At 51.6% G+C, this 11,491-nt stretch overlaps 1 long non-coding RNA gene and 2 other non-coding genes across 3 annotated transcripts; 1 reads left to right on the forward strand and 2 right to left on the reverse strand.

Annotated features, from left to right (window-relative positions):
• Nucleotides 1-283: 283 nt before the first annotated feature.
• LOC137477570 (uncharacterized) lies at nucleotides 284-1,540 on the reverse strand. Its single transcript, XR_011001049.1, has 2 exons — nucleotides 1,241-1,540; nucleotides 284-500 (listed from the first exon to the last, which is right to left on the reverse strand). It is a non-coding gene; the product is annotated as an uncharacterized lncRNA (long non-coding RNA).
• A 4,125-nt stretch (nucleotides 1,541-5,665) lies between these two features.
• Nucleotides 5,666-5,736, forward strand: TRNAG-GCC (transfer RNA glycine (anticodon GCC)). Its single transcript has one exon. It is a non-coding gene; the product is annotated as a tRNA-Gly (tRNA).
• Nucleotides 5,737-5,961: 225 nt separating this feature from the next.
• Nucleotides 5,962-6,033, reverse strand: TRNAA-CGC (transfer RNA alanine (anticodon CGC)). The gene has a single exon. It is a non-coding gene; the product is annotated as a tRNA-Ala (tRNA).
• Nucleotides 6,034-11,491: the final 5,458 nt, after the last annotated feature.

The raw sequence follows: 11,491 nt of genomic DNA on the forward strand, positions 1-11,491 counted from the left end.
GTTTTAAAACAATAAGGTCACGGGTCACGTTATTTGTAGCAGGACAAACGCCATCATTAATTGGCCTCTCCCTGCAACGGCAGCACAGGAGGGAATGGAAGGAAGGGATGTGGAGCATCCGTGTTTTTGTGGGGCAAATGGCCGAGCTAGGTCTGATGGACCGCATGAATTCCATTGGTAAAGACAAGAAGGGCAGTATCTTTTAGAAAGCAAGACTGCTTGGACTAGTCAAGAGCAGTTATTTTCTCTTTGAATGTTTAGGGATCTTTGTTGTGGGAGGAAATATGAAAAAAACCCTAATAAGTTTATTTTCTGTACATGTGCTGGAGTGAGAGATTGTATTCAGCAAAAGCAAGGCAAAAGGCTCTTCAGAATTTGTGCTGTATTATTTTTTTCTCTCAGACAATGACAGATGAAAACAGCCCTGGTAGACTGCACATGTCTGCTGTTTATCCAGGTATTTTCTCCATTGAATTTATTAGGAAAAGCTTAGAAAGCCTCTTCAAAGACATCTACAGTGGCTTTTTAAAATTCCCAGCCTGGTATCCCATAATGAATAAATCCAGGATTTGAGTCTCCTGTTTGCTTCCAATGCCCATTTCCCTGGCATTGCCTGCCTGATGGCTTTCTTTTGGGACGCTTTAGGCAGGACCTGGGATGAACAGTTTCAGGGTGTCCATGCATTTATAAGGAACTTGCAGATTGCCAGCAGCATCATCAATAATTGTGCCGGGAGAAGTTATTTTAAATAACCACATGTATCATTGTCAATTTGGTTTCAGTGACCTTTTGTGATCCAGAACTATTCCATTGAAAAAGAAAGGATATTGGAAAATCCCTGAGAGGCTGGTATCTGGAACAATCAGCACTCCTGCATGGGAGTGGCTCCTCTCCGTGTCCGAAAGCCGTGGCAGGGATATCTCACCCCATTTTCCCTCAGCACCATTTTGACCACGCCAGCCATCCTGTACCTTCCCCGGAATTTCACATTATGCTTTTTCATCTACTGAAATATTCCTCCCTGCAGATTTAAATAATTAATTGGGACGTGCCTAGTGGCTCTTGAGCTAAACTTCAGAGAGGCAGCAGATATGTGTGACCAAGTGACCTTTTGCTGTCCTGCTCGTCCCCGCGCGCTCACTGTGCTCAAAGGGACGCTGTCAAAATTGCTAGGCCTTAAAACTTTAACCCGCACTGACAAGTTGTTCTACATTATAAGTCTTCCCTAAAAGATTACCACGATTGTTTTGTTTGTTTTGTTCCAACCATCTTTGCTGAGGGCTCCACAATGCGGATTCATTTGTCCTTTTGGGTGGGTGGATATTTTTAAATGCCCGGCTTGTTCTGTGACCTGTTAAAATCGAGTTGATGTGCGTGTGCTCCACTCAGCGGAGAACTTGCCGGGGATGGGGCAGTTTCTCTGCACTCTGGAAGAGGAGACGGGAACATGCTTGGGAAGCCTTTATGGAGAGGCTTTGCGAAGCCATTTTGAAAGGCCTCTTGTTATCTTCAGTGCTTTGGAAGGCTTCACTGGGCTCACCTGGTGATACAAAGTGGTGTGTGTGTGTGTCAGTGAAACACCAGCTGGTTCTTACACAGAGGTTTGCTGTCTTTCATGGTGCTCTGATTCACTCATTGGGCTTTATTTCTAAGATCTCCATGTACAGAATCACAGAATCTCTGATGTTGGAAAAGGCCTCCAAGGCCATCGAGTCCAAGCTGTGCCCGATGACCACCCTGTCCCCAGCCCAGAGCACTGAGTGACAGGTCGTGGAATTCCTTGGACACCTCCAGGGATGGGCACTCCAAACCTGCCTGGGCAGCCCCTGCCAAGGCCTGAGTACTCTTTTGTGAAGAAATTCTTCCTGAAATTCTAAAAAATTTCAACCTGCTGTCTACCCTGAGCTGCCCTGGGCCAGCCTGAGGCCGTTCCCTCTCCTCCTGTCCCTGTTCCCTGGAGCACAGCCCGACCCCCCCGGCTGTCCCCTCCTGGCAGGAGTTGTGCAGAGCCACAGCGTCCCCTCTGAGCCTCCTTTTCTCCAGGCTGAGCCCTTTCCAGCTCGCTCAGCTGCTCCTCCAGGACATACATGGTTTAATGCAGCTCCACGTGAGCAGGTGGATCAGAGCCAGCGGTGCAGGTACAGCTGTGCTGTCACACTTCCCCATTTTCATGTGCCAGGACAAAGATCAGTGCAACACCCATTTTATATGGGATGACTGCGCAGTTCCTCCACGAGACATGGGAGCACGTGTCCAAGCCAGCAGGCAGGAGGGAAGCAATGATACCCACTGCCACACCCCAGGTAAGCCACACCTGCACTTTGAAGCTTGATTTGAGCAGATTTACCACTGCCTATCAACCCAACCCTATTCCTGTCACAGTGCACCAGCTGAACTTGTGGAGAGAGGCTGCAGGTGGCCCTGAGCTGCAGCATCCTCCTCAGAGGGACACAGCAGAGTCAGCAGAAACACCTGAACCTCCGGGGCTCTGCTCTGTCAGGCCTCAGCCAGAAGCAGGGACACCTTCCACTGTCCCAGGTGCTCCAAGCCCCAGTGTCCAGCCTGGCCTTGGGCACTGCCAGGATCCAGGCGCAGCCACACCTGCTCTGGGAACCTGTGCCAGGGCTTTTCCATCCTCCCAGGGAAGGATTTATTCCACATATCTGACCTAAATTTCCGCTCCGTCAGTGTGAAACCATTCCCCGCTGCCCTCTCCCTGCAGCTCCTGGTGAAGAGTCCCTCTCTGGCTCTGCTGTACACCCCTTTAGGGACTAGAAGGGGCTGTGAGGTGTCCCCAGAGCCTTCTCCCCTTCAGGTTGAACAGGCCCAGCTTTCTCAGGCTCAGAGGGGAGCTCCAGTCCCCTTACCAACTCTGTAACCTCCTCTGGGCTTGCTGCAACAGTGCCGTGTCCATTGGGGCACACGGAACAGCTCCATCGGCACTGCAGCTTGGCAGGAAACCTTCTCCCAGCCATTGTGACAGCTAAGACAAGGAACCCTTTAGAACTGCTTGTTTTGTGGGAGTAGGATTCTGATTTCTACTCAGCTGAACTGATCCTGTGAGATTCTCACCAGTTCTGAGGCTCTGGACCACCATTTCTAATATTGCAGGTCTCAATTTCTGCCCCGTTCAGCAACCTCCTACTCCCAGTCTGCTCTGAGGGAAGCCAAGTGTGAGCCTGGGTCACACAGCTTGGGAACGGGTTCCCAGAACGTGTTCTGGGCTGACATTTGGGCCCCAGGGAGGCCTGGGAGTCTCCAAACTCCTCCTGCTGACAGAATTCCCTGCAGGACGTCAGCCAACACTCTGAGATGTTCTGAGCAGATGTAAAACAGCCTGAGGGACATGAGAAACTGTTCTCTGAGTTGTTAACCACGAGTGCAAGGACAGGTTCCATTTCTGCTCTGGGAACGGGTAGTGCAAAGTCTGTCACTGCAGGGACCCTCTGTGCAATAATTCTCCAGGCCGTGGCAGGAGCAGCACGTTCTGCTCTGCCTGTCCCGCGGAGCACAGGGGCACCTGGGGACAGGGCTCAGAGGTGGCCCTGCCAGCGCTGGGTGACCTGTTGGACCCGGTGATCTCACAGGGCTTTTCCAACCTCAGCCAGCCCACGGGTTTTGACTCCGTGACCCTCTCAGAGGACACGCTGCTGGGTCCCATGTGGCTGTGCACAGATGTTGCCAGATGTCCCTGCCTGGCAGAGCCTCAGCTCACCAGGAATGAGAGGAGGACAAAAGCAGGGAGAAGCCCCCGCGTGGCTGAGTCCCAGACACAGCAAAAAGGGAATTAGGGGCTTCTCAATATGAGTAGTGTTTGTCTAAGTGCTTGGAGGGTTCTGGTCCTGGGCTTGTCTGAGGAAACAGTTTTGCTAGGCTGACTAATCCAACCGTAAGCCAGAGCCTCAATAACAATTATTACTTACAGTTTTTATTATGTCTCCTTCTGCCAGGAGAAGCTGAGAAGGAAAGGGAGCTGTGCTGGGTTGTCACATTGTGGTGTTCTTGCACATCCACACACAGGACACTGGAACATGACCTGCAGTGCCACAGAGCTGAACCAGAAAACACCCGCTTGCTTCTGCCCTGTGCCGAGGTGGGTGCTGTGGCTGTTCCTCCTGCCCGGGCGGTGTTCTCCAGCACTCGGTACGTAAATCTCCGTGCTCCCTTGACGTGAAGCACTCGTTGCAGCTTTTCCTTGGACTCTGGCTCACGCGTGGCTGTTTGTGGGAGCGTGTCCAAGGCAAACTGAGCGTCAGGAGTGTGCATCCTTTATTTTGGGACACAGTGTGGCCATGACACAGCACAGTCCAGGACTCACTGTTGACATCACCACACACAGGCACAGCGTGCTGAAATGTCATCACCTGGCAAGTCTCAGAGACCATCCTGAGCACGCTCTGATGACTCCTTTGTGGATCAGCTGAGCCTCTGAGGCCTTAACTGCTGGTCTCCCCTGGCGAAGTCCTTCCAGGATGGAAAAGGAACAAAAATACACATTTGTGACTTGATCTGAAAGCTTTTAAATGTAAAGAACGATCATAGCACCATTTAGGTTGGAGAAGACCTTTAAGATCGACTCCAACCATAGTGCTAGGGGTAAAGAATCTTGGAAACCTTCACCTGTAATCTCCTGAAGTTCTTCCATTAAATCACTCCTTGCTTATTAGTTTATCCCTGATACAAAGAGAATGCTTAGAAACGAAAGAAGTTTTCAAATATGCTGACAGGAAAAAAAAAAAGTTTTTAAAATGCTTACAGAAATAATGATTAGTGACATCTTGCATCTGTGAGAGATGAGCAAGACCAAAAGCAGCAGGGCAGACTCTGTGGGGTGTGTGATGGGTGCATTATACCCTTTCCCAGGGTTTTTTTAATCCTTTAGAGGAAAAATGTATAATGGCGAGTGCTGACTGCTTAAAAACTTTTTTCCCTGGGAAATGATGGCTGAAAAGTGCTGTGTGAGCACGTGGGGCTGAGAGGGAGAACAAAGCAGGGGGGTGCGGTGCCGTGGGTGCCATCGGTGCCACTGATGCCAGCGGTGCCAGCGGTGTCAGCAGTGCCAGCGGTGCCATCGGTGCCATTGGTGCCACTGATGCCAGCGGTGCCATCGGTGCCATCAGTGCCACTGATGCCAGCGGTGCCAGCGATGTCAGCAGTGCCAGCGGTGCCATCGGTGCCATCGTTACCATCGGTGCCACTGATGCCGGCGGTGCCAGCGGTGTCAGCAGTGCCATCAGTGTCATCGGTACCATCAGTGCCATCGGTGCCATCGGTGCCACTGATGCCAGCGGTGCCAGCGGTGTCAGCAATGCCATCGGTGCCATCGGTGCCATTGGTACCATCAGTGCCATCCGTGCCATTGGTACCATCGGTACCATCGGTACCATCGGTGCCATTGGTACCATTGGTACCATCGGTACCATCGGTGCCAGCAGTGCCATTGGTACCCTCGGTGCCATCAGTGCCACTGATGCCAGCGGTGTCAGCAGTGCCAGCGGTACCATCGGTACCATCGGTGCCACTGATGCCAGCGGTGTCAGCAGTGCCAGCGGTGCCCTCGGTACCCTCGGTGCCCTCGGTGCCCCCGGCACCATTGACACCATCGGTACCATGGGTGCCGTGGGTGCTCCGCTTCAGGCAGGGGCGGGGAGAGCTTGTCAAGCTCGCATTGGTGGTTCAGTGGTAGAATTCTCGCCTGCCACGCGGGAGGCCCGGGTTCGATTCCCGGCCAATGCAACTCCTTTTTGCCGGCGGACGAGCCGCCGCGTTTTGTGGCCGCAGCTCTTTGATTTTCCCCGCGGGGCTCCCGGGCGGGAGGAAGCGGCACCGGGACGGCCGTGCCGTGCCGTGCCGTGCCGTGCCGTGCCGGCGACGCGGTGCTGGCCCGGCCCGGCGGAGCCAGCGGCCGCGAGGGGACACCGGAGGAAAAAAAAAAAAAAAAAAAAAGCCAAAAGAAGCGCCTGGAGATGCCGGGGATTGAACCCGGGACCTCACACATGCGAAGCGCGCGCTCTACCACTGAGCTACATCCCCGGCTGCGATGGCTTCGCGCCGGGCGCCCCCAAATGGAGAGGAGCCCGGCCCGGCCCCGCACAGCTCCTTCTGCCGGCACCGCGCTCGGCCCGCAGCGGGACACGGCCACGGAGCCCCGGCAGCGGGACACGGAGCCCCGGGGGCGGCACCGGCCCGTCCGAGTGCGGGGAGCCGCAGCAGAGGCTCGCGGCCCGGGGCAGCCCGCGGTGCTGAGCCCCGCGGCGTCCCCAGCGGGGGCAGGAGCCGGCGGGCCGGGAGCCCTGGTGCTAACGGAGAGCAACCCCGACCCGTTCTTCCCGTGGCGGAGACCCAGCGAAAGCAGCGGCGTCCGTGACGTTCACAGGCGTGCCCGGTGCTGTCCGGAGCCAAGCGCCATGGCCCGGGCCGCGCCGGGTGCCCGCGCTGTGCAGCGGGCTGGCCCGCAGCCGGGGAGCGGTTCAAATCCCTAAATGCCGCCCCGTGCCCCCCTGCCAGGGCACGGAGCCCTCCCACTGCCCCAGGAGCTCCAGCCCCAGCGTGCAGCCTGGCCCTGGGCACTGCCAGGGATCGGGGCAGCCCCAGCTGCTCTGGGCACCTGTGCCCACCCTGCCAGGGGAGAACACTGGATACCGTATTTAATTTATTCCCCCACCGATCCCACAGGGCCCTTCCCCTCCCGGCCATCCCCAGTTCGACATCCATAACCTTGGTCACTCAGGCTTTTCCACCCTGTCAGAAAGCAGCGATTACAGCTCGACTTTCTTCCAGCCAGACTTTAGGAAGCTGCTTTCTGGGAGTAACTGGGTCTGGTTTTCCCAATCAACACCCAAACTCTGGTTTGTGTGTAACCTAAGGTGCAGAGTGCCCATGGCTCCTCACCAAGCTGAGCCAAGGGTGCTAATACCCACCTTGCAATAAAAACACAAAGCAATTTAAATATTTCTCTTCAGTTTTTTTTTTTTTTCTCATTTTGTTTACTTTCCTGTAGAGTCCAGAACAGCCAGAAATGAATAATACAGATATCACTGTTCTGTTATGGATTTGTCAGCTGTGATGGACAGTCACCGGATTGTGGAACTTCCCCTCTGGGAGGTGGATGGAGGCAGAGCACATTCTGCCTGCTGACAAGAGCAGCTCCACACCCGAAGCCTATCAGCAAGTATTTAATTACTGTCCCTGTGGCAGCGATACAAGTGCTGCCTATATTGAAGTGAAACAGGGCTTCTCATCCAGCCTGGTCTAAATATGCTCTACACCTCATCACCTACCAAACACAGGATAAGATGAATTGTTCAGGCAAGGCTCTGCACGAGGATGTCACGGGAGAAAACAAGGTGCCTTGAAGTGACCGTAGAGGAAAATAGAATGCCCATGGATGGATGTGAATCACTGCCTGGAAGCCCCGGCCCTGCCAGAGCTGCGTGCTCACAAACAGCAGGGAGCAGGACGGGGCCCTGTCCTGCTCACATCCCTGACCCTTCCCACCACAGCACATCCCTGATCCTTCCCACCACGGCCCAGCTGGCCCTGCTTCCAGGAAACACTTTGTCATCTTGTTTCAATGCGGCTGGATGCCGGCACAAGCTCCACATTCAGCTGCCTCCAAGGACTACATTCACCTCTTTGTGTTTGGGTTTCTGCGCTGACATCAGGGAAAAACAATGTCACTGTTATGTGGCAGCTCCTCCGCATTCCTTGGTGGGATTAACTCATTGCTGGTACCTCGGGAACCTCACGCCTTTCGCCCCTGGCCCTGGGGATGGGCTTTTCTTTGATGTGCTCAAGTTTCTGCGTTTTTCGTCAATTCTCGTCAGATACACGCATAAACTCCCTCGCTGTTTACCACAGCATCTCTTCTCCACGCTGGTGGAGCCTGACAAGAGCTCTGTTCCAAAGTCCCCGGGCTGCATGGGAACAGGGATCACAGCAGGGCTCTGAGGAGACAGATGGGCAAGTCTGTGTTTCCTTCCAGCACAGCTTCCTACCACGGCACTTGTTCCCAGGATTCAATGTTTACACTCAGAATTCCTTCTGGAAACCAACGCTCTCATTCAGTAGACTGCAGCAGCAAAGCCCAGTGGTGTAAAACAAACAGGTGAAGAGGATTCATGTGGTGGATCCAGCCCTGGAGCAATGCCAGAGCCACAGGTCTCTGCTCCCAGGTGTGTCTGACACCTCTGTGTAACACCTGAGCCCACGGCGATGGCACCAGACATTTACACTTAAATACATTGAATTATTTTTCTTTCATCACATGGCTGTGTCATCCATTTCTTTGAGGTATCCAAATGAGGGGGTGCAGAATTCCAACCTGAATTCCAGCCTGTCAGCCTGGAGAAAAGGAGGCTCAGGGGGGACCTTGTGGCTCTGCACAACTCCTGCCAGGAGGGGACAGCCGGGGGGGTCGGGCTCTGCTCCCAGGGAACAGGGACAGGAGGAGAGGGAACGGCCTCAGGCTGGCCCAGGGCAGCTCAGGGTGGGCAGCAGCAGGAATTTCCCCATGGAAAGGGGGCTCAGGCCTTGGAACTGCCCAGGGAGGTTTGGAGTGCCCATCCCTGCAGGTGTCACCTGGAGGTGGCACTCAGGGCTCTGGGCTGGGGACAGGGTGGGCATGGGGCACAGCTGGGACTTGGTGGGCTGGGAGGGCTTTTTCCTGCCTCAGGGATCCTGGGATTCTGTATGATTATTTATCTTTTATTGAGCATTCCTGTTCTCCTTCAAAAACCATTTCTGTTAGAGATTAGGAAACTTGTGAAGTGACAAACATCAGAGTTAGTGTGTTGGAATGACACCTAAGTACTTAACACTACAGGAACGTGCCCTTACTACAGTATTTTATGTAATAAATGTATTAGAAAAACAAACAATTACTACAGACATGTGATTTGCAAAGTTAAATAAGTAAAAACCCGCCAGTGTCACTTTTCAAAGAATCAAAGAATCGTTAAGGTTGGAGGAGAGCTTTCAGATAATCGAGTCCAAGCATCAACCCACCACCATGGCCACCCTTCAGTGGTGTCCTCAGGTGTCATACCCACGTTTTTTGAAGCATATTTACCCCCTGGCACTAGTCAGGGAATAGAGTGCTCGGAATGACCTTTAGGAAGTTCTGCACACAGGTCACACGAGCTGGAATGAAGTTACCACCTTAGGTCCTCCAAATACAAATGGCTTTTTCTGCTGGATTTTTGCATCTTGATTTTTACTGACTCAGCTCTCTTGCTTGCTGGAATTGAAGAATAAAGCAAGGAAGGCTTTCAGCAGCTCCCAGCCATGAAGGAGGACTACAGAGTTCACATGCTTGGCTGCCTTTTGTTGTAAGAACAAACACAGCCTCAACATACAGGTTACAGATGAGCCCATAGTAAACAATTAGGAAAGTTGGAGTTAAAAAAGGAGATAAAAAGGCAGAAAACATGATTAAAGTACTGACTGGGAGATTCATTAGTGTTGCAGACAGATAAGTAAATTAGAGCCCTGCAGAAATTATTTGACTGGCAAATTAATTACACAATATTACAATGGCTTTGCCAGCCAAATTTAGCCCTCGGGAAGCAGGTAGGAGTCTGCCTGACTTAATAAAAGGAGCCTCGACTGGTCTGCAGCTTAATCAGAGATGAAAATTAACATCTCAGGATTTGAGGCACAAGGAGGCTTCTGCCATCGGGAGGCCAGGCTCAGGCACAATTACCAGGTTACACTGGCAAGGAAGCTGTCCAGGCAGCAGGATGCTCCTGCCTCCTCACAGGCCTTTAATTCACTGCCCTTCCTGGGAAAGCAAGGCAGGAGCTGCTTTGGAAAGCCACGTGAGCCTCGTTAGGCAGATCACTCAAAGGGCCACTTTACATTTGCTTAGAGAATGCCTAATTAAAATATTTTACCCTAACCCTCAAACGGTACACTATATTATTATCATTATTATTATTATTACTGCTATTATTGTTACTAATATAGTTCATGTTATTGTTAATGTTATTATCATATTTCCTTCAATGTTGACTTATTCCCTGAACGTCATTCTCCATTTGCAGCTCTTGTTCTGTCGCCAGTGAGCAGAAACACTTTAGGTAAGAAACATTTGTTTTTCACTTTGTTTGCTTAGTATCACATTTTTAAGGTATGGATATTAGGAACTCTCTCCTGGACCCAGTTTTTTTTTTTTTTTTTTTTTTTTTTTTTTTTTTTTTTTTTTTCTTTTCATGGAACAGCTTTGGAAATACATATTTATATCCCTGGAACACATCACCTTCCACGACAAGCACCAGACAACACTCATTATCCAGGCTGATCCACAGCATCATTTCACACGTGAAGACCTCAATATCATTGCAGATATTAAATAAAAAAAACCCTTCCTGGGCTTTCCTGCCCCCAGACGTGGCAGTGGCTGTGGTGGCCACCCCGAGCCTGGCAGCACTTGCCCACCCAGGCCCCCTGGGGAGCAATGGAGGGGCTGCAATAAATCCATTCTCTCTCCTTTCCGGGTGCCCGCAGGGGCCAGGCCGGAGGGATTACCTGCTGGAAGTGTGGCCTCATTTAATGGGGATCTGACTGATATCAAAATTGACTTGGTTTCCCAATGATATCTTGTAACGGAATGTTGTGAGCTGGAAACTAATATATTTCTTCTTGCTTGTCACATCAATATGGGCTGATTTTGTTGGCTTTTGTATTGAACAATCTGGTGAATGTACAATCCAGTTTTGATTTCTCTCTTTATGATGCCTTTTATTATTAAAGCTCCCTCAACCAAAAAATAATGTATTTTTATTTACTGGTAATATTAATGGGATTCAATTTTTGCCTCAGTTTTAATCTAGTTTCTCCATATTGAATAACCAGATCCCATTTAATTAAAATTGAATAAAATCCAGTTTTTCCTCCATCCAGTGTGCAGGCTGAGCTTCATTTTTGCATAGTTTTATTTCATACTACTCTTCTCAAATCAGTGTTTTTTTACTCACTGTGCTTCAGGTGTTGCAAAAAAGACTAAATTGTTTATTGTACATTATTAATTGCCTGTTTCTCCATGACTATTGCATTTTCAGGAAAGGGTGAGTGTACATTTTTGTACCACTGGGCGTGTGTCCATCCTACACTTGTGCTGGATTCCAGTTGAGCTTTACTGGAAGCAAAGAAGTGCTGAGAGAAGGAAAGAGGAGCTGAAGCTTGGAGACCCTCGTGGCTGTAGGATCAGGGAAAACCCAAATGGGTTGGGCTGGAAGGGACCTTAGAGCCCATCCCATCCCGTCCCGTTTCGTCCCGTCCCATCCCATCCCATCCCATCCCATCCCATCCCATCCCATCCCATCCCATCCCATCCCATCCCATCCCATCCCATCCCATCCCATCCCATGGGCAGGGACACCTCCACCATCCCAGGCTGCTCCAGCCTGGCCCTGGGCACTGCCAGGGATCCAGGGCAGCCACAGCTGCTCTGGGAATTCCAGCCCAGCCAGGAATTCCCAATTCCCAATCT

The sequence above is a fragment of the Anomalospiza imberbis genome, chromosome 7, assembly GCF_031753505.1.
Source record: "Anomalospiza imberbis isolate Cuckoo-Finch-1a 21T00152 chromosome 7, ASM3175350v1, whole genome shotgun sequence".
Lineage (NCBI taxonomy): Eukaryota > Metazoa > Chordata > Aves > Passeriformes > Viduidae > Anomalospiza > Anomalospiza imberbis.